This window comes from Chinchilla lanigera, unplaced genomic scaffold, assembly GCF_000276665.1.
Source record: "Chinchilla lanigera isolate Chin_1 unplaced genomic scaffold, ChiLan1.0 scaffold00007, whole genome shotgun sequence".
NCBI lineage: Eukaryota > Metazoa > Chordata > Mammalia > Rodentia > Chinchillidae > Chinchilla > Chinchilla lanigera.
In genome coordinates this window covers 28,327,542-28,345,383 of record NW_004955408.1, presented here as the reverse complement: position 1 = coordinate 28,345,383, position 17,842 = coordinate 28,327,542, and the positions used below count along the sequence as shown (strand labels likewise).

Here is a 17,842-nt window from a genome sequence, read left to right as displayed (position 1 = left end):
CTCCTTTAGGGGACTCAAATTGAGGTCTGGCTTCCTCTGTGGAGGTTTTCTGAGAATTAAAACCACCTGGGATGTGGAATCTGCTAGCTTTGAATACAAGCTTTGGGCCTACCACCTGTGTGATCTCCTTCGCCCTGACCCCATGTTCCTTATCCATAAAGTGAGCATGACACTGGCACTTGTGCTGCCTACCTTGCAGGATGTCCAGCTGAGACATGGTCTTTGTAAAGTGTAAAACATGGGGGTGGGTGGGAATGAAGATTTCTGCTTTCTCCCTGTTCTTTGCCCAACTATTTTAGGACTATAATTGGAGATGAACTATTTGGTAGAAGGGGATAGTTGGAGGTGCGTTATTTGGCCAGAACCCACATATAACCCACCCTAGACTCCCCCTAAAAACAGGTTTTCTCTTTCCAGATGACTTGTAACTCTTTGGACACACACCTAGAGACATCTTGCCACCACATGGGGAGAACCTGCCTGAGAGGATGGGGGGCAGATGGAGAGGTGGAGAGAGTTAGCTTAGGAGTCTGGTTCCAGGTAAGCCTGAATTTTCTGTACCGTGAGCAGATATTTTACCTTCTTTCAGTTTTGAAAACCACTTGCAACTGAGACTGTTTATTACCTATTCATCTACAATAAATATTTTGATTACAACAAAACCTTTGATTTCAACCATGGGGCAGCTGTGATGTGTGCACCTAGAAATAGGGTACCCACGTTCAAATGCAACTTGCTAATTTTTTTTGCATGATTTTGTGTCTATGTTCATAAGGGACATAGGTGTGTGGTTTTCTTGTAACAACTGCTCTTGTTTGGCTTTAGCATCAAGCTAATGCTGGCCTCTTAAAGTGAGTTGGGAAGGTTCTCTCCTATTTTCTAAAAGATTTTGTGTAGAGTTGGCATTATTTCTTCCTTAAATGTTTGGTAGAACTTACCAGGGAATCGTGATTCATATTTTGGATGCTAAAAATTTCTTTTTTAAAAAAGAGCTATTTTGCTCACCATTTCTGTCTTATGCATTGATTGAATGATTTCCCAACATTTTGTTTCCCAACATTTTCCCTGGATTCTTGTTTTGGGCTGCACCCGGCTCTGGTAACTGTAATATGATCTAAATTTATGTTACAATCTTGCAGCTTTACTTTTTTATTTTTTAAAGCAGCACATTGCTTGCAATCTGTTTAACAGAAGTGCATCGAATGCGGTTAACTTTGATCTGATGTTACAGTTGTGTCCTGGTTACCTTCTCTGCCTCATCTCTTCCTCTCCATGGTGTCCCCTGGGTCCAGCTCCTAGCCTGGGCTGAGACTATATCTCCATGACCACCCCACTCTGGCTCACTCTACTAGGATATTGTTTTGGCAAAACTTTCCTGACTTTCCAAGGTGAAGATATGTGACTCCCCTGGGTACTCTCATCCTCCATTCTTCCCCTACTCAAGCTTGAATCATACTATATGCACCTGTCTCTTAATGGCCGGCCACATTCTGAGAAATGTATTGTGTGACCCTCACAGTTATACACACCTATATGGTATATGTCAATCACTTGGGGTGGCCTTTTGTTCCAATCAAGAGACACAGTTAACATGAGATAGTGAAGCCACTGTGGAGGTTACATGGCATGCTGTTTTACTGTAGCTTTTTTTATAAGTACCTGCTAAAATGACAATATAAGTCTCATATAGTAAATACTGAAAACAGTAGCATAGTCACTTATCATTATCAAGTTTTATATATTGTATGCAATTCTATGTGCTCTATGTTTAGACACCTGGCAGTAGGGTTACATCTGCATCACCACAAAAACATGCGCTGCACTGTAACATGACAGATATGATGTCACCAGGCTTACAGAATATGAATTTTTTAACTCTGTTATTATTCCATGGGACCACTGTCATATACTCAGTCCAGTATTGACTGAAGCTTCATTATACAACACATGACTATATGTCCAAATTGTCTAATCTGTGTCTTTCCCATACTGTGAAGTCCTTGACAGCAGACTCTGCACACATTCGGTTCATTTTAGATTCCCGCTCCACGCTCAGAGCCTGGCACATGGACCCTTGCTAAGTACTTAGTGAATAAATGAAGACTTCTTTCTATTCATGACTACATCATAGCAATAATAACCATCTACATTTCAAATCTCCAGATAATTATGAGTGGTTTCCACATGCAGTGTCTCAATGGAATTTTTATAGTAATTCTGAGCTTCCTTTTATATTTGTGTACACTGAGCCCCAGGGAGATGCAGCAACTCGCCAAGCTGCATAAATGGCAGAGCCAATGTCCAGAGGCAGGCCTTCCTCAATCCAGGGATTCCCCTGGATCTCAGTTCTATGCCAAGGTGCTGTTGGTTTTGGGGAATGTTTTAGGAATTACCCTAAGCAAAAGCTTGCAATTAGGCAGCATCCAGAAAAGGGTATCCAGGGAGGGGCTGGAGCCAAATGCAGGAGCCAAGTGCCTTGCAGAAGCCTCACTTCCACTTTAGATGTCCTCCAGGAAAAGGGATGTGGGGCAGCACAAGGTAGGCTGCATAGAGCCTGCAAGTAGCAGCCCGGCCTAGGGTTCAGGTGGAGTTTCCAAGAAGGGGCCTGGCTATGGCGGGTGGAGTCCGCTCCAGTCATGGGTACTGGCATTTGAGCTTTGCTTGAGCCTTTAATCTATTGCAAACCTCTCCTTCCCATACCCTGTGGCCTGGCTGTCTGTGACTCATCCTCAGGTCTCAGATGTCTCCTCCAAGAAGCCTTCCCAGATTCTCCATGTTGGAAAGGGAGGCTCTCCTGCTCCGTCTGCCAAGCTTCTTTTCATCCCAGATGTGAGTGCCCTACAGCCTCAGTGGGTATTTGTACATCTATCTTGACCACAGGCTCTTTGGGGTCAGGGACTGTGTTTTCTTCATCTCCCTATGGCTAGCAGCCACTACTTCTCGTATGCAGAATGAAGGTGGCAATTTCTCATTGGAAGTTGAACTTTGAAGATTCAGTAACAAGTGGAATTTCAAAAAACCTCCAAAACTTTATAGCTGACAAGTAATGCAGATTAATCACTTTCCCTTAGCTAATGTACAAATGTATAGAGTGCTAGATGGGTCCTCCCAGTGCACCCTCCTTCTTATGGTCTGAGCAGTGCAGTGTTCTGGGCAGAGGTGCCTTCCTTTAAGGTGTAGAGGACTGAGGAGCCCAGTCGTGTCCCCTGAGTTACTTGCCCTCCCCTCTCTGACTTCAAGCCTGTTGGACCTACTTTGGCTTCTTGGAGGGCAGAGGTTTGAGTCTACTTTCTTTGAGCCCAAGAGCTAATGACCTCCTTACAACTTTGAGTCCCCCAGCTTGACCACCATCTGCCATTTCCAAAAGGAACATAACCGAAAGCTTAGGGGTCCCAGTAAGGACATGATGATAGGCAAACGAATAGCAAAAACAACACTCTCCAAAGCTCATTTTTCTGGTTGTGGGGGTAGTCAGCCCAGCTCAGCAGAAAGAACCAGTTCGAAATCCCACAAATCTAGTTGGCTCTTTGGCATGTAAACAACCTCAACAAGTCAGCTCACCTCTCAGAACCTCAACTTCCTTCTCTAAAAACGAGGCCATCAGGGATTAACTTTCTGCCAACATAGGAAGGTGGTCAGGGAGCTTCCTTCCCCTGTCCGTAGTCTTCTCCATCCTGCACTGTCCTGAGCACAGGGCCAGGCACATAGGAAATGAGAAACTGCAGGTGGCTGACTATTAATGATTCCCATTTCCCGCCTTTGGACACTGAAATGATGCTTGAGATCACATCGCTATTTTCCGTACTACTTTCAGGGTCAGGAAACTTTTGGTGTCCAGGACACATTTTCTGAAGAATGAATAAATTGCAGGTGGTGGGAATAATAGGAGCTCAGACACGAGTAATGGAGGGCAGACCAAGAAGAGTCTTAGGTAGAAGACAGAGGAGCCAGATCTTTCTAGAACAAGGCATCTGAAAGTGCATAAATTATGTCCTTAGCTTGGAATGTTCTTTCAATGTCAGACATACACATTTGTCTCTTAAATCTCACTCCAGATGTCATCTCCTCACTGTCTTTGTTCACTGTGCCTCTTTGGGTTTCTGTCTGTGCCTCCAGTGGGCGCTTTCAGCCCATGTCATAGTTTGCATGTTACCGATTTGACCTCCAGCCAGATTATGGGTTCCCTGAGGGAAAGGACCATGGCCAGCCTCTCTTGGCATCTCCATGTGCTCAGGGTCAGGCAGTGGCAGGTTTGGTTCATGCTCTTCCCCCACAGCAAAAGTGTGTGGAATAGGTCAATGTTCTACTCAGCCCATAATGGAAACACACATGTCTGGAACCCCCTTAGCAGCCACTTGAAAGCTCCATGAGGTGATGGACCGCACTGGTACCATACACAGAGACAGGGAAGGGGCAGCTGTTGATCTTGGAACTGGAACTAGAATGGGGCCACTGAGTGGCTCTGGGAGCCGGAAGCACATCTGAGTTCTGGTCATCTTGTTACTGACTGACCTTCTCCCTCTCTGAGCTTTTGGTTCCACTTCTGTGACTTGAGCAGTGGGGAAAGAAGTGATTGAGTTGCGGAGCAAGCAAATGCTCCTCCTACTTCTAAAATTCTATATGTTTATTTCCTGGGTTGCTCGAAGACTGACAGACATACACAAACACTCAGGCATACAAACACCTACACAAATACACACAAGCACAAACAGATGCAGACGTAGTCCCCATATATAGGTTCACATTTGCACATTGACAAATACTGGTTTTCAGAGACACAAAGACACACATGTCTAAATGTCATACTTGCATAGAATATAGAGACACTCAGGCTGCCACAAATGCACATCCACACCACAGATATACAAGGCTTGGCTTTACAGTACGTGCACGACACACCACAGGTATTTAAGCACAAGCCCATGTATATTTCCTTTGGTAATCGAGGCCCTTTCAGCTGGCATGGTTGAGGTTCATGGAAACAGACTCACATCTCTGCCCATGGCAGGTGACGGTTCCCTTCCCTCTCTCCCAGACCTGGACAGGTGGAGGAGTTGCAGCTGCTGACTGAGCTGAGCGCAGGGAGAGTGCTGTTCCAGCCCGCGGAGTGAGGATCAGGTTGGGGACACATCTCACAGGTTACTGCCTGCGGATGCTACTTTTTAAAAATAGCCTCCTGCTGTTTCCAGGAAAGCTCTGGGGAATGAGGGCTCCATGGGCTGGGTTTGACTTATCCTTTTCCTGCCCGTGGAGCTACATGCAAGGGTCCCCTTGGGAGACCACCAGAGTCCCTGTCAGTGCCCTGAGGTCTGTAGCAAAGGAAAAGAGGCTGGGAGCAGCAGAATGGCTGGAGATGGGGCTGCTCTACCACTAACCTCCCCTCCGAGAGGAAGGCTGGCTTGCTCAGGTCCCCTAACTAGGGATATTGCACACTTCCAGCAGGACAGCAGGACATGGTGGTTTATACCTAGGCTCTGCTGCTCCCTGGCTGTGTGACCTGGGACAAATTGCTTCGTGTCTCTGAGCATCAGTGTTCTGAACTGAAAAACGGGGCTACTCATCTGTGCCTTCCTTATGAGTTGAGAAAATTAATCAAAGGAAGCTAGGTCTGACCACCTCTCTCTTGTTTGGCTTTGCCTTGCCCCTCCCCTTCATGCCCGGGGTGGAGCACAGCATGGTTCCCATGGCCATCTCCAGAGCTGGACAATAGCACCGGCTCTCTCCTTTCTTGCCCTTCTCCCCAGCTGCTCTGCCCACTTCCCCTTATTTGCCCTTCTAGCTCATACTGCCTCTGTTCTGGACAACCAGACACCACCTATTTCTGTTCTCAGAACCCGAGAGAGCTTTGAGGGATGTGGGCCCTGTGGGTGACTAAGAGGGACCAATAGGCAGTGACTTGGCACTGGCTCCCATCAATAGCAGAAGGCCTGGCAGCTTTGGTGGTGCAGAGATTGGGCTTCAGTGAGGCCCTAGGAAGGAGGAGCTGGCAGCCAGTGGCCCTGGGGCTGATAAACACATCACCTGCTCCCTGTGACCGCAGTCTAAGTCTGAAGAGTCCTGGGTGTGCAATCTCAGCAGGGTGAGGCTCTGGACCTCAGCCTTGGTTTTTTGCCCTATTCACTTTGTGGTCTTGGGTGCAAGATGCCATCTCTCAGTTTCTTGGTGTGTCCAGTGTCTCCCTGTTGTCTATGTTGCAGGATCAAATAGAGGCAGACCAGCGGTAGACACGGAGGAACCACGGCCTTCACTTTACAAGTAGGGAAATGAGGCCTGGGGAGAGCAAATGACTTTCAAAAGACCCAGCAGAGTTCAGAGGGAAGATGGAGCTAAAAGCCCAGCTTAGCCCGCCTCATCATTTGCAAAGCATGGCAGCGGGGTTTGGAGGTTGGGTCTGGCTCTGATCCACTGTCCTGGTGAGGGTCTCTCGTAGGTGAGGTTGGTGCTGCTTCCCAAAGGTGAGCTTCTGTGCATCCCAGAGGCAAGCTGTTCCAGTACCCTCATTTTCCAGTTGGTGGCAGGTGTTTGCAGCCTCTCTGAGCCTCAGTTTTCCCACCCCTCCATGTGGGGAAGGTAAGGCCTTCTTTTTGGGGCTGCGCTAAAAGTCATATGGGAGAAGCCCTATGGCGGCTTGGAGAGACCTGTGGGAAATGCACAGATCATATGGATCTGCGCCTGCCTCCTTGCTGTACTTTCCTGACCTGGGGCTAGAGGCCATTTCTCAGGATCACCTGTGGGTTAAGGCCAATCACAGGGCCAGGAGATGGGGTGCACGGGGTGCCCACTGTGTGCAGGGTCGCTGCATCCCACCCTGGTGGCTGGTTTCAGGTGGGGGAGGCATCGCACGTGGCTATGAATCATAGTGTCTCTGAGAACAGAAGGAGCAGACAGAAGCTGCCTCACACCTGCGGGTTTGGGGAGTTGGTTTTCTCAGGCAATGGGTACTTTGTGACATGTGCAGAGCAGAAATTGCCTAAATGTGCAGAGGCAGGTGTGAGCGCCTGAGACAAGGCTAAGCATTTAGAAGAGGAAGAAGATACAGGGGTCATCTAGGTCACTGAGGATCAGAGAAGGGCAGAACTTCGTCCAAAGCCACACAGGAAATCAGTAACAGCCCATGGCCCAGGAATTTCCCGGGTAGGAAAGGCCAAGGTCCTTTGGTCCAAATTCCCACCCAAGAGTCCCTGTTTATCTACCTTCAGGAATGAGGAGCTCACCACCTTCTATAGCAGTCTGTATCTCTTTTTTTCTTAAAGACATGAGACTGGTTTTATTTTAATTATATTTTGTGGTGCTGGAGCTTAAGTCCAGGGCCTTGTGCATGCTTAGTAAGCATGACACCACTGAGCCTCAGTATATCAGTGTAACAGCTCTGGTCCCTGGATATTTCTCTTTCATATGGAGCTAAAAATCTATTCCCAACCACTGCAGCTGCTATCCACAGGATCAACACCCACTGCTGCTACATACAGATCCGTGACAGGAGAGGTTGTGTCTACCCCATCTTCTTTGTCCAGGCTGTAATTTTGCAGTTCCCAGTTCTACTACAACAGCTTCTGGGCCCTTACTTTCTCAGTCAGTGAAGGGATCAGGACACCTTCTCAGGACTCAGGACCAGATTTCTGAGAAAAAAAAATCACGCGACTCCCAAGCCTGCCTCTGTGAGGATGTTCAGTAAATGTAATAACAATTAGGTGTTTTTATTAGTGAAAACAAAATTGGCTCAGAAGTAAAAGGGGAATTTTAAAAGCATTTTCAATTCATGCTTTTCATGGGAAGCAGTTAATCTATAAGCAAATAAATGTACCCAGGTGCCAGGAAAAAAATATGTGAAATGTGCTTTTTAGAGAGTAAGTGTCACTCTCTGAATTATCAGAGATTTATACCTAAAATAGACTACTCTCTGTGAAGTCCTTGGGGGCACAGTCGGGGTCTTTCTCTCACCCATGACAGCCAGCACCGACCAGAGCTTGCAGGAGCAGGAGTGAATGAGTTCATAAATAGGTAATTCCATCTGGTTGTTATTTTCAGTGTGCAAAAGGTCAAATGCTTCTCTCTACTCATTCATCTCTTGGACCTTACAGGTACAGTGAGGTGGCCTGCATATAAAACCAGAACATGGTGCCAGCTACTGAAAGGTAGTTGGTCATGCTGGTGACAGCCCTAGTGCGGTGTGCAGTGTAGCTGGTGTTTTGCACTCATAGCTCTCTTTCTGTTAGTAAGGGTGCGCTCATTTCCTTTGGGGGAGCTGCTCCTCTCTAGTCTCTTCCATGTGCTTTAGCCATGTGGGTGCCAAGGCTCCAGCGTGGGGCTCAGCAGAGGGTACATGACCAGGGCTTGGTCAATCAGTGTGGTTGATCCTACCCATTCCTCTATCACAGCTTATGACTCTCCCGCTGGTTCTAGTCTGTCTCCACACCCATCTCTCCCCCCATAGGCTGATTGCTCTTTCAGGCGAGGACCAGGTCCCACTCATCCCTGATTCTTCATTGCCCAGCACACATTCACACAGGATGCCTCACAAGCCTGTTATAGAAGAATGATCCTCCTGATCCAACGTTTTGCTTTCTGTGGTTTCAGTTGCCCAGGTCAATCATGGCCCAGAAATATTAAAGTTAAAACTCTGGAAATAAACATAAATTTAAGGATAATTCTTAAGTTGTAAATTGTGTGCCAGTCTAAGTAGTGTGATGAAATCTCACCCCATCCTACTCCGTCTTCCACCATAATTGAATCATTACTTTATCCAGAGTATCCATCTTACATATGCTACCAACCTCGTAGTTACTTAGTAGCCATCTGCATTATTAGGCTGTTTTGATACTGCTGTGCTTATGTTCATGTAACCTGCACGTAGTAGCCTGAAGCTATGTCACAATGCCTCATTCATCTCACTGTCTCATCACACAGGCATTGTATCATTTCACAAGAAGGAGGGCAAGAACAGCCAATAAGATATTTTGAAAGAGAGAGAGAGAAAATAAGCATATCCACATAACTTATTACAGTATATTGTTATAATTGTTCTGTTTTATTAGTTATGATTGTTAATCTCTTACTCTGCTTAATTTAGAAATCAGACTATCAGGTCTGCATGTGTAGGAGAAAACATAAGGTATCTATCTGGGTTTTCAAGAATCCACTGGAGTCTTGGAATGTATCCCCTAGATAAGGGGGGGACAATGGTACATTGAATTTCTGTCCAAGGAATTGCTTAATGCTCTAGCCCAGTCACCAAGAACTTTTTGCCACATATTTATGTAAAACCATTTCCAGGGGAAAACAGAGATTCAATTATTCAACTTTCACCTTGTCAGCGAAGAGCAACTGTGGTGCGTCCAGCAGGATCACCCTCTCTAGCTGCTGGGAGCTGAAATTTCCACTCCAGCTTCATCAGGCTGACTTTGGAAAATAAATCAGATTTCCAAGAATGTGATAGGATTTTTCAGGCCATCTCCAACAAATGACCAGAACCAGACATGGAAGCAGATGGCTATGGCCAGGATCTGAGAACAATCAAGCCGGAGGGAGAGATCCTTGCCCCACCCTCAACCCTCATATTATCTTGGTCTATTGTGGGACCAGAGGAAAACTGCCCATTAAATTTACAATAGCAATGTTTTTCTGATCTACATCCCAGGATATTCCCAAAGACATAAGCCATTAGATCTCATACCCTGGTTTCTGCCAGCTTGGAGGAGTTTTCTCAATGAAAGCTAAGAATGGAGACAGGGAAAGCCATTTCTAAATGGCTTTGTGCTGGAGGCTTTAACCCCATTCTCTTCTCTTATTTTCCATGATCCCTGGATCCCTCAAGGAACCAGATGCTCTTTCTGTTTGCCAGATGAAAGAACGGAGGCTCAGAGAGGTGAGATGATTAGCCAAAGTCAGACAGCTTTTAAGTGGTAAGTAGAACTTCACAGCTAATCCGAATGACCTCTTTACCTCCATCCCAGCCAGGCCAGTGAGGAGGAAGGAATATTTGCAGCCAGTTGGCTGAAGTTACAGGCAGTCGGGCAATGGTGATCCTTCCTTCCCAGCTGTGTGGATTATGTAAATCATGGCACTTCTTTGATGCTCAATTTCCTCCAATACCCAACAGGCGTGACAATCTCACTTCTTGGGGCTATTGTATGAGAACAAAGCTGGAGACTAGCTGGTGGGTCTGGCACAAATTGGGGACACAAAGAAGGTGCTGGCTATGATCCCTTACCCTGCTCTTGACTGTCAGATCACATGGCTGGCTAATCTCATTGCCAAGTTCTAAATCGGTTAAACCTAGAGAAGCCAGGCCTCTGCCCCCAGATCCCTGGATCCTATGACCTCAGGCAAGTCCATTCACCTTTCTGGGTCTGTTTGGCCCTTTGCAAAATGAGAGTGTTGGACAGTATCCCTCTTCCCCAGAAACTCTATTTCTGGAGCTTTTCTGAAAATAGTAATAGATGTGGAAGAGGGAGAGAGGGCCTTTTCTGGCGGCAAGGTAGGGCTGACTAACAATATTGTCATATTTCTTAGCTTGGGTTAGAGTGATATCACCTTGTGGCTTACCTCTTACAGATCAAAGCTCTGACTGGCGGTTAAGTGTCTTTGATTAATAAAAAATGGAGGCAATGAATTAATCATGATTTAAATGCAGTGTGTTTGGGAAACAGAATCTTTAAAAAGTCAAATCCACTGAGGTCAGGGTGGGGAAAAGAAAGTGTCCTTGCAGATGAGAGGCTGTTGATCCCTGGGGTGGATGTCCACAGAGCACTCTCATTGTGGCCAGATGACCTGTGGGTTGCCACAGGCCTATGGGTGCTACCGCTAAGGACAGGAGGATGGGTCCCTTTAAGGCTCCTCTTCCCACCACCCAGCCCCAGGCCTGTGCGGAGGAGGACATGCATTATTGAAAGCGCATTTCAATACCTATTCACTCTCCTCCTCCTGTGGGTGGCAATCACAGTTTACATAATCTGTCTCTCTGTCCTCCTAGGCAGCTGCTCCCTTTCGGGCTGAGTGGTTTGAGGAGGGGAGGGAGGGGAGAAGAGAGAGACGTTAACTCTGTGCTGCCGCCTCCAGTAGTGGCCAGGCTGCTTGGACCGAGGAGAGAGCAGGCTTTGACATCACACAGCACTGAACTGAAGTGTTCCTTCTGTGCTATGTGGCTTTGGGGGCACCCCTTTGCCTCCTGTACTGTGATCTTGATTCACTCCCATGGCTTCTAGCATAGTCTCCGTGGTAATGTCTCCCAGACCCCTGTTTGCAGCCCATTCCTCTCTCCTGAGATGCAGGTCCACCTGTCAACAACAGTGTGAAGGACTGGCACTTTAGGCTTAGCACATTCCAAACAGATCTTATCAGTTTCCTGCCAAGCCATCCATCCCTGTCTACCTAGGCTATCTATCCATTCTTGCCTCTCTCCATCCACCCATCTGCTCCGCCAATGATTCATCCATCACCCGCACACTCAGCCACCCATTTATTCATTCATTTAATTCATTCATTTATTCACCTATCCATCATTTATCCTCTCATCCATCCATTCATCCATGTATCTATTATCCACCCATTTAACTGTTAATTCATTCATCCACCCACCATTTACCAAGCATCTAGCATTCACCAACATTGTGGTACAGCGACAGCAACACAGATACTAGGTTTATTCTCCCATTACTTAAGTCTTATGAGGGAAATACAAAAGTGAATACAAATTGTAATAAATGTGATCAGCATAGGGAGGAATTAGGTGCTGGGAGAGCAAGGCTGAGGCACCCAACACATCCCTGGAGGATCAGATTTGTTTTTGAGGATGGCCTCTTAGGCAGAACGCTGAGAGGTAAGGAGTGAATCTGCCCCTTTCCCTTTGTGTTGTCGGTCTTTATTCCTTGAGGGCATTAGCTCCCAGCAACCAGTCCCCTTCCTCCTTGTGACAAGGGGAGACTTCCCACTTCTCTTTGGGAGACTTCCCACTTCTCTCCTACAGCCTTACAGGGTTGGGTGGGAAGATCATGTCAGCAGCAGCTCCAAGCAAGGGCATGTGAGCCCAGCCTGGATGTGGGTGTGCTTAGGAATTAATCCATTGATATTCAACCCCAGAACTTTGCTGGCACCCTGGGGGTAAGGGAAGCTTATTTCCACTGAAGATGCTTGGCTGGTAGAAAGAAGGTGTCTGTGTTGCTGTTCTGGAGAGGAGAGTTTGCCAAAGAAAGAGGCCAGCATAGACCCCAGAACTGGGAGACATAGAAAGGCAGAGTTGTGAAATCATCATTTGAACCCCTGGATGCAGGTGAGTTTGATTGAGGTCAGAAATGCCAGATTTTCCCCTTTCCACTTAAGCCATTTTGTGCTGGGCTTTTGTCACTTGCAGTTAAAAGAGCTCTCATTAACAGTAAAGAGTCTCATTAACAGTAGGAAGCATTTTCACATCCTTTGTCTTATTTGATTTTCACAATGTCCCTTAGAGGCTGTTTACAGATGATGAAATGAAGGCTGAGTGAGTTGAGTCAGCAGACTCAGACCCAGGTCTGCCAGACAACAAAATCCAGGCTTTACTCAAGAGTACTGAGGGAGCTAAACAGGAAGGATTCTGGAGCGAAGGAGTTAGATTTTGAGGAGAAGACAAGAGGGAAAGGACAATGAAGACACAGCTCAGAAGTACTGTCTTCCTGTCTGTGAAGGGAATGGGTGAGTGCAAGAGAGAAAAAAGGAGAAGGTGATGAGATTTGTAAGGAAGTGAGAGGGTATCAGAGAAGTGTACAAGTGGGAGAAAGATAACATCACCATTCCCTATGTACCAGATGAATGATGGGCAACTTGTCCACTGGAGAGGACCCTTCTTCCCGGAGTCAGCCCGTATTTTGTGTATGACCATGTTCTAAGATCTGACGAGAAGTCCCAACTCCTCCAGGAAGTTCCAGGAGCCCCCTTTGGTGATGCTCTGCAGCCCTGTCCGCGTCTCTGTTATGTCGTGGGTCACTTTCACCCTCCCCATTTCACTCATTTTGGTACATGACTCATCTCCCTTTCAGAGAGGTCCATGCCTTACTCATCTGTGATTAGATCTAACTCCTAACCCCATCCTGACACTCAGTGGGGGCTCGATGCATTTTTACAGAAGGTATTTATTTGAAGGAAATGAATGTCCAGATAAGAAGTAAATTCAGAATGTGAGTGAGAGCGACAGGGGTATGGACAAGGGGAAAGGCAGCAGAGACAGCCGGGATGGAGGACTGAGGAAAGGGGGAGGCCCAAGAGGAAGAGGTGGAGAACAAGTCAGTCTTGAGTGTGATGATCTGAGAGGCCCGGCTGGACTTTTCTGGGGTTCAATTGACCTTCCTCTGGTGTCTTTGGGGCTGAAAAAGACTCATTTTGCTTAGAATCTATCTGAGAATTCAAAGGAAGGAACCCCGTTGGGCGGGCCAGGAGAACCAAGGAAGAGTTTTGGTAGATCCCATCCGTGCCACTGGGGGCAGGAGCAGCAGGACAGTGGTGAGGAGCAGCAAGGAAGGAAAGGAGACCTTTCTAGGTAAATGGACTCAACTTGAGACTCTTTTTTTTTTTTTGGTCTTTTTGAGACAGGGTCTCGCTGTGCAGTTCAGGCTGGCCTTGATCTCACTTTGTAGCCCAGGCTGGTCTTGAACTCCCAATGATCCTCCTGCCTCAGCCTCCGGAGTGCTGGGATTACAGGCGTGCGCCATCACGCCCGGTGAGACTAACTCTTAAGTGAAATCAGTGAGACTCACATGTGCAAACATCACAGTGTCTCCCTGTGAATAAGGACCAAAATCTGCAATAGATATAGTGAAATGGGAAGAAATTGTTCAGAAGGAAAGGGGAACTACGGTAGGGGAAAGGAAGGAGGGGAAAGGAAAAAGAACATGATTAAAAGAAACGATAAAATGGAAACAAGCGGGCTGGGGATTTAGCTCAGCGGCCAAAGCGCCTGCCTCGCAAGCGCAAGGTTGTGAGTTCGGTTCCCGGTACCGGAGAAAAAAAAAAAAAAAAAAAAAAAAAAAAAAAAAAAAAAAAAATGGAAACAAGGGAGGGGAAGGGGAGATTGGGAAAAGAAGAGGAGTCAGAATATGTCATGTACAGGTACAAATTCCCTGTGATGAATATGATCATTATGTATATCTAAAGCCTACCAATAAACTTAATTAAGAAAAAAAGAAATAGCTACTAGTGGTCAAGAGCAGCCAGGACCTTTAGGTGCAGCCACATCCCAAAACTCCCTCTCAAGAGTCTACCTTTGGATCCCTTCCCTTTGCAGGGAGTAGGCCCATGAATTTCCCCACTGCTCTGGACCTGAGGGTTGCCTGTCTCTCCCTGGTGCCTTTCCCGTATCCTCTCCATGGTCCTGAGCACCATCCAGAGTGATCTTGTTTATTATATCCATCTGCTTGTTTATCGTCTGTCTCTCCCACTGCAAGGGAAACTGTGGCAGAGACCTCATGGGTCTTCCAGTGCCTAGAATGCACTGCACCAGATTAATGAATGGAAGGACAGGCGGGGTGGCAGTGTATGGTGTGTGTGTGGTGGGGGTGGGGGTGTTGCTTGGAGCTGGCATTGATGAAGTGCTTTACAAAGCAAGGCTCCCAAAATAAAGGCATCTGGGCTCTGTGATGGGAGCCCTTGAGAAGAGAAAGGCCCTTCTGGGGCTAATTGTGTGGCTGTCAGCCAGAGTGCAGGCAGCTGCAAGGAGACGGAGGTCCTCGGGGGTGTTGGGGAGGATGTGGTTCCTACCCCCGCCACACCTGCTTGCAAGCAGAGAGAAAACCCACTAGGGGCCTGGAGTAGCTGCATGGGAAAGCAGGATGCTGATCCTGCTGACCCCAGTCCCAGAAATGTTGGGGAGGGGTGGGGATGAGCACGTGCCAAGCAAGCTGAGGATGTCTGGACACACTCTGCTTTGTCTCACTGCCTTCTCTCCGTGAAGCTCTGAGAAAGGGATTACTGAGGCAGGTAAAGAGCCTGTGGTGAAGTGACCAGCCCAGGGCCACACAGTGAGTAAGACAGAAGCCGAGTCTGATCCAAGTTGGCCCCACTCCTTTCTTATGCCATGGGGCACCCAACACAGTGTCAGCGGGGGCACCAGCCTTCTGGTGGCTGCTCACTTCAGCCAGGACTCTTGATGTGAGAGGGTGGGAGGAGAAGAGGGAAGAGAGAAAAGTTAGGGAAGAGAGGAAAGTTAGGACAATCCTCTGTCCTGCAAAATAAGGAGTGAGGTGGATGTCATTGTAGCTGTTCATGTGGCTGGTTTTCTGTTCCTATCTCTTTCTTCCTGGGGCTGCCTTCTCTGGTCTGAGACTTATGTGGAAACAAACTCTGGGCCTTCAGTCTTGGGCTGCACCCCCAGCTTCAACGGTGAGATTATGGGCAGGTCATTCCCTCTGTGAAATGTTGATGATTTTGACCTTTCAAGGCAGCAGTGATGATTTAAGGAGGCAGAGGAAGCAGCTGAAGCCCGGGACCAAGAGAGACGGTGTAGGTATTCACTAGAGATTTCAGGGCATCCGCTTCCGTAATCCCACTCACCTCACTCAGTTGCCTGAAATGATTTTCTAAAATAAAATGTAGACCTTGTCCCTCTGAGAGTTGAGAAGGTGCTTATGAAAGAGGATGTCCAAATGGCCAGTAAGCATATGAAAATGTGTTCAACTTCACTAGCCATTAGGGAAACGCAAATTACAACTCTAATCACTGGATGCTCAGCAGAATGGCTCAAATAGAAGAGACAGAAAATGGCAAATGCTGATGAGGATTCAAAACTACTGGAACTCTCATTCAGTATGGGAGGGACTGTAAGTTTGTATCATCATTGTAGCAAAACATCACACAGTGTCTGCAAAGGCTGAACCAGCACTCCTGCCATAGTAACTCCACTCCTTAGTGTAGCCCTCATGGAACTGTTTGTACATGTTCATCTAAGGACGTGCACAAGACTCTTGATGGTGGCACTTTCTCCAGGAGCCTCCAGCTGAATCAACACTAGAACGGGTGAATAAATTTTCATAAGGACGCATGATGGAATATAATATAGCAGTGAAAATGAATTGCAACCAAATGCAACAACGTAAGTGAGTCTCAAACATAAAGTTGAGGGAAAGAAGTCAACCCTGAAGAGATTAATTACTGCATGATTTCATTTGTATGAAGTTCAGCTGATCTATGAGGTTAGAAGTCAGGATAATGACTCCCTTTGCAGGGAGATGGCAGCTGGAAAGGAAGAAAGGGGGCTTTCTATGATGCTCTAAGTCTGTTTCTTGAACTGGGGTGGGCTACATGGATATATTCACCTTGTCAAAATTCACCAACATGTAAACTTGTAATATGAACATTTTATGAATTCAGGTTATATCTCAATAAGTATTTTTTTTCTGAATGAAAAGAAACTCAAAAACAAAAAACCTTCTAGATTAGTGTAAGAGAAAAAAAAAAAAAAACCCAAAAGACAAAAAACACTCTTCCTATTCTAGGACAGGCTCCCAGCTCTGTGGCTGTCATTTAAGGCCCTCTGCTGCCTGCTCAGGCCCACCTGTGCTGGATTTCTCCCCAGGCAACATAGGGCAGGGGACAGGCCTTCCACATACCCAGCTGTCTCTCACCTCTGTGCCTGTGCCCACGACACCCCTCTGCCAGCATCTCCCAGTGTGTCTGCCTCCTCATCCTTTCCTGAATACTTTCCTCCTTTCCAGAGGAGCCCAGCCTCTTCTGGGCTCTGTGGCCACCATCACACACTTCTTTTTATGTCAGCGATTCCCATATGGTTTTACTACCATTGTCTCTCTGTATGTCACCACTCCACAGTCAGAGCCAGTGCCTCATTCATTTCTCTGTAGCCCCTGCTTAGCACGGTGGATCAGTGGTGACTTTGCAGAATGAATGGGGAAAGGCTCATTCTCAGTTTTGGCTCCTATTTGCCCCTTCAGAGTGGTCCACGTTTAATTTCGGGTGAACCCCCGTCATTATCTTGTGACGTGTCTTCCAGACACTGATTCTTTTCACGGCCCCCTGGTCAGAGCTAGTCAATGGTCCGTCTCCCTACTATGGCCTGGAAGAACAGGCGACAGCGCACGAGTGTTCACTGAGTCCACGGCTCTGCGACGTGGAGCCTGGCCTGTAAGGTGCAGCTGGCAATGCTAGGAAGCTCAGGGGCCTGAGAGGACGACGAGGCCATGGGGGGTGGGAGGGCAGCAAGACAGCCAGGGCCTCACTTTCACAGATGGCGCTATCACTTGTGACATTTCCTTGGGATTAATACTCTAGTCTTTATCCTTTTTCCTAGAGGATGGATTCCTGTACTTCCTCTTTGCGAACTGCTCATGGACACAGGTTCCCTTATCCTGAGCCCTCACTGGCTTCATCCTCACCACCCTCATTTCCCCAGGACAGGGTAGTGAGCTCAGTCAGAGAGAGGGAATCAGGTCTCTTTTCCTCAAGGCTTTGATGACCTCAAGGCTTTGAGTACCTAGGATCATCAGATCCTCTCACCACAAACACAACGGGAGTGGTTCAAAACCCCAGGATGCCTGGGAGGGGTGAGGTGGGGAGCAGTGAGCTTTTTGTGGTCAAAGAATGACCATGGTCATTCAAATGAGAGTTGGCTGACCACAGTTAGAAGTGCTGGGGGTGAGAGCTGCGGCTCAGTCCCTCCAACCCCAATGGGGGAAAGGAAGACAAACGACATCATCGGAGGTGTTCCTGCTCCCCTGATCTTTAAATCTATAATCGCTAAGCTTTGCACAATTGTTCTGGGAGAAAGTTACTGTCAACTTATTATTTTAGAGGTGACAAAACTAAAACTCAAGGTGTAAAGGATCTTGCTGGGAACGTGACTTACCAGAGAAGAGCTGGAAATTCA

General features: G+C 47.2%; 1 protein-coding gene and 1 long non-coding RNA gene across 2 annotated transcripts in view; one reads left to right on the top strand and one right to left on the bottom strand.

The window, feature by feature from the left end:
• LOC106147518 overlaps positions 1-9,900 on the top strand; it is an 81,500-nt gene extending 71,600 nt beyond the window's left edge. Inside the window, exons 3-4 of the long non-coding RNA XR_001232442.1 lie at positions 418-540; positions 9,815-9,900. This is a non-coding gene — a long non-coding RNA (uncharacterized LOC106147518). The remainder of the gene's footprint in view (positions 1-417; positions 541-9,814) is intronic.
• Cplx2 (complexin 2) overlaps positions 1-17,842 on the bottom strand; it is a 79,844-nt gene that overhangs the window by 43,267 nt on the left and 18,735 nt on the right. The window lies entirely within an intron of this gene.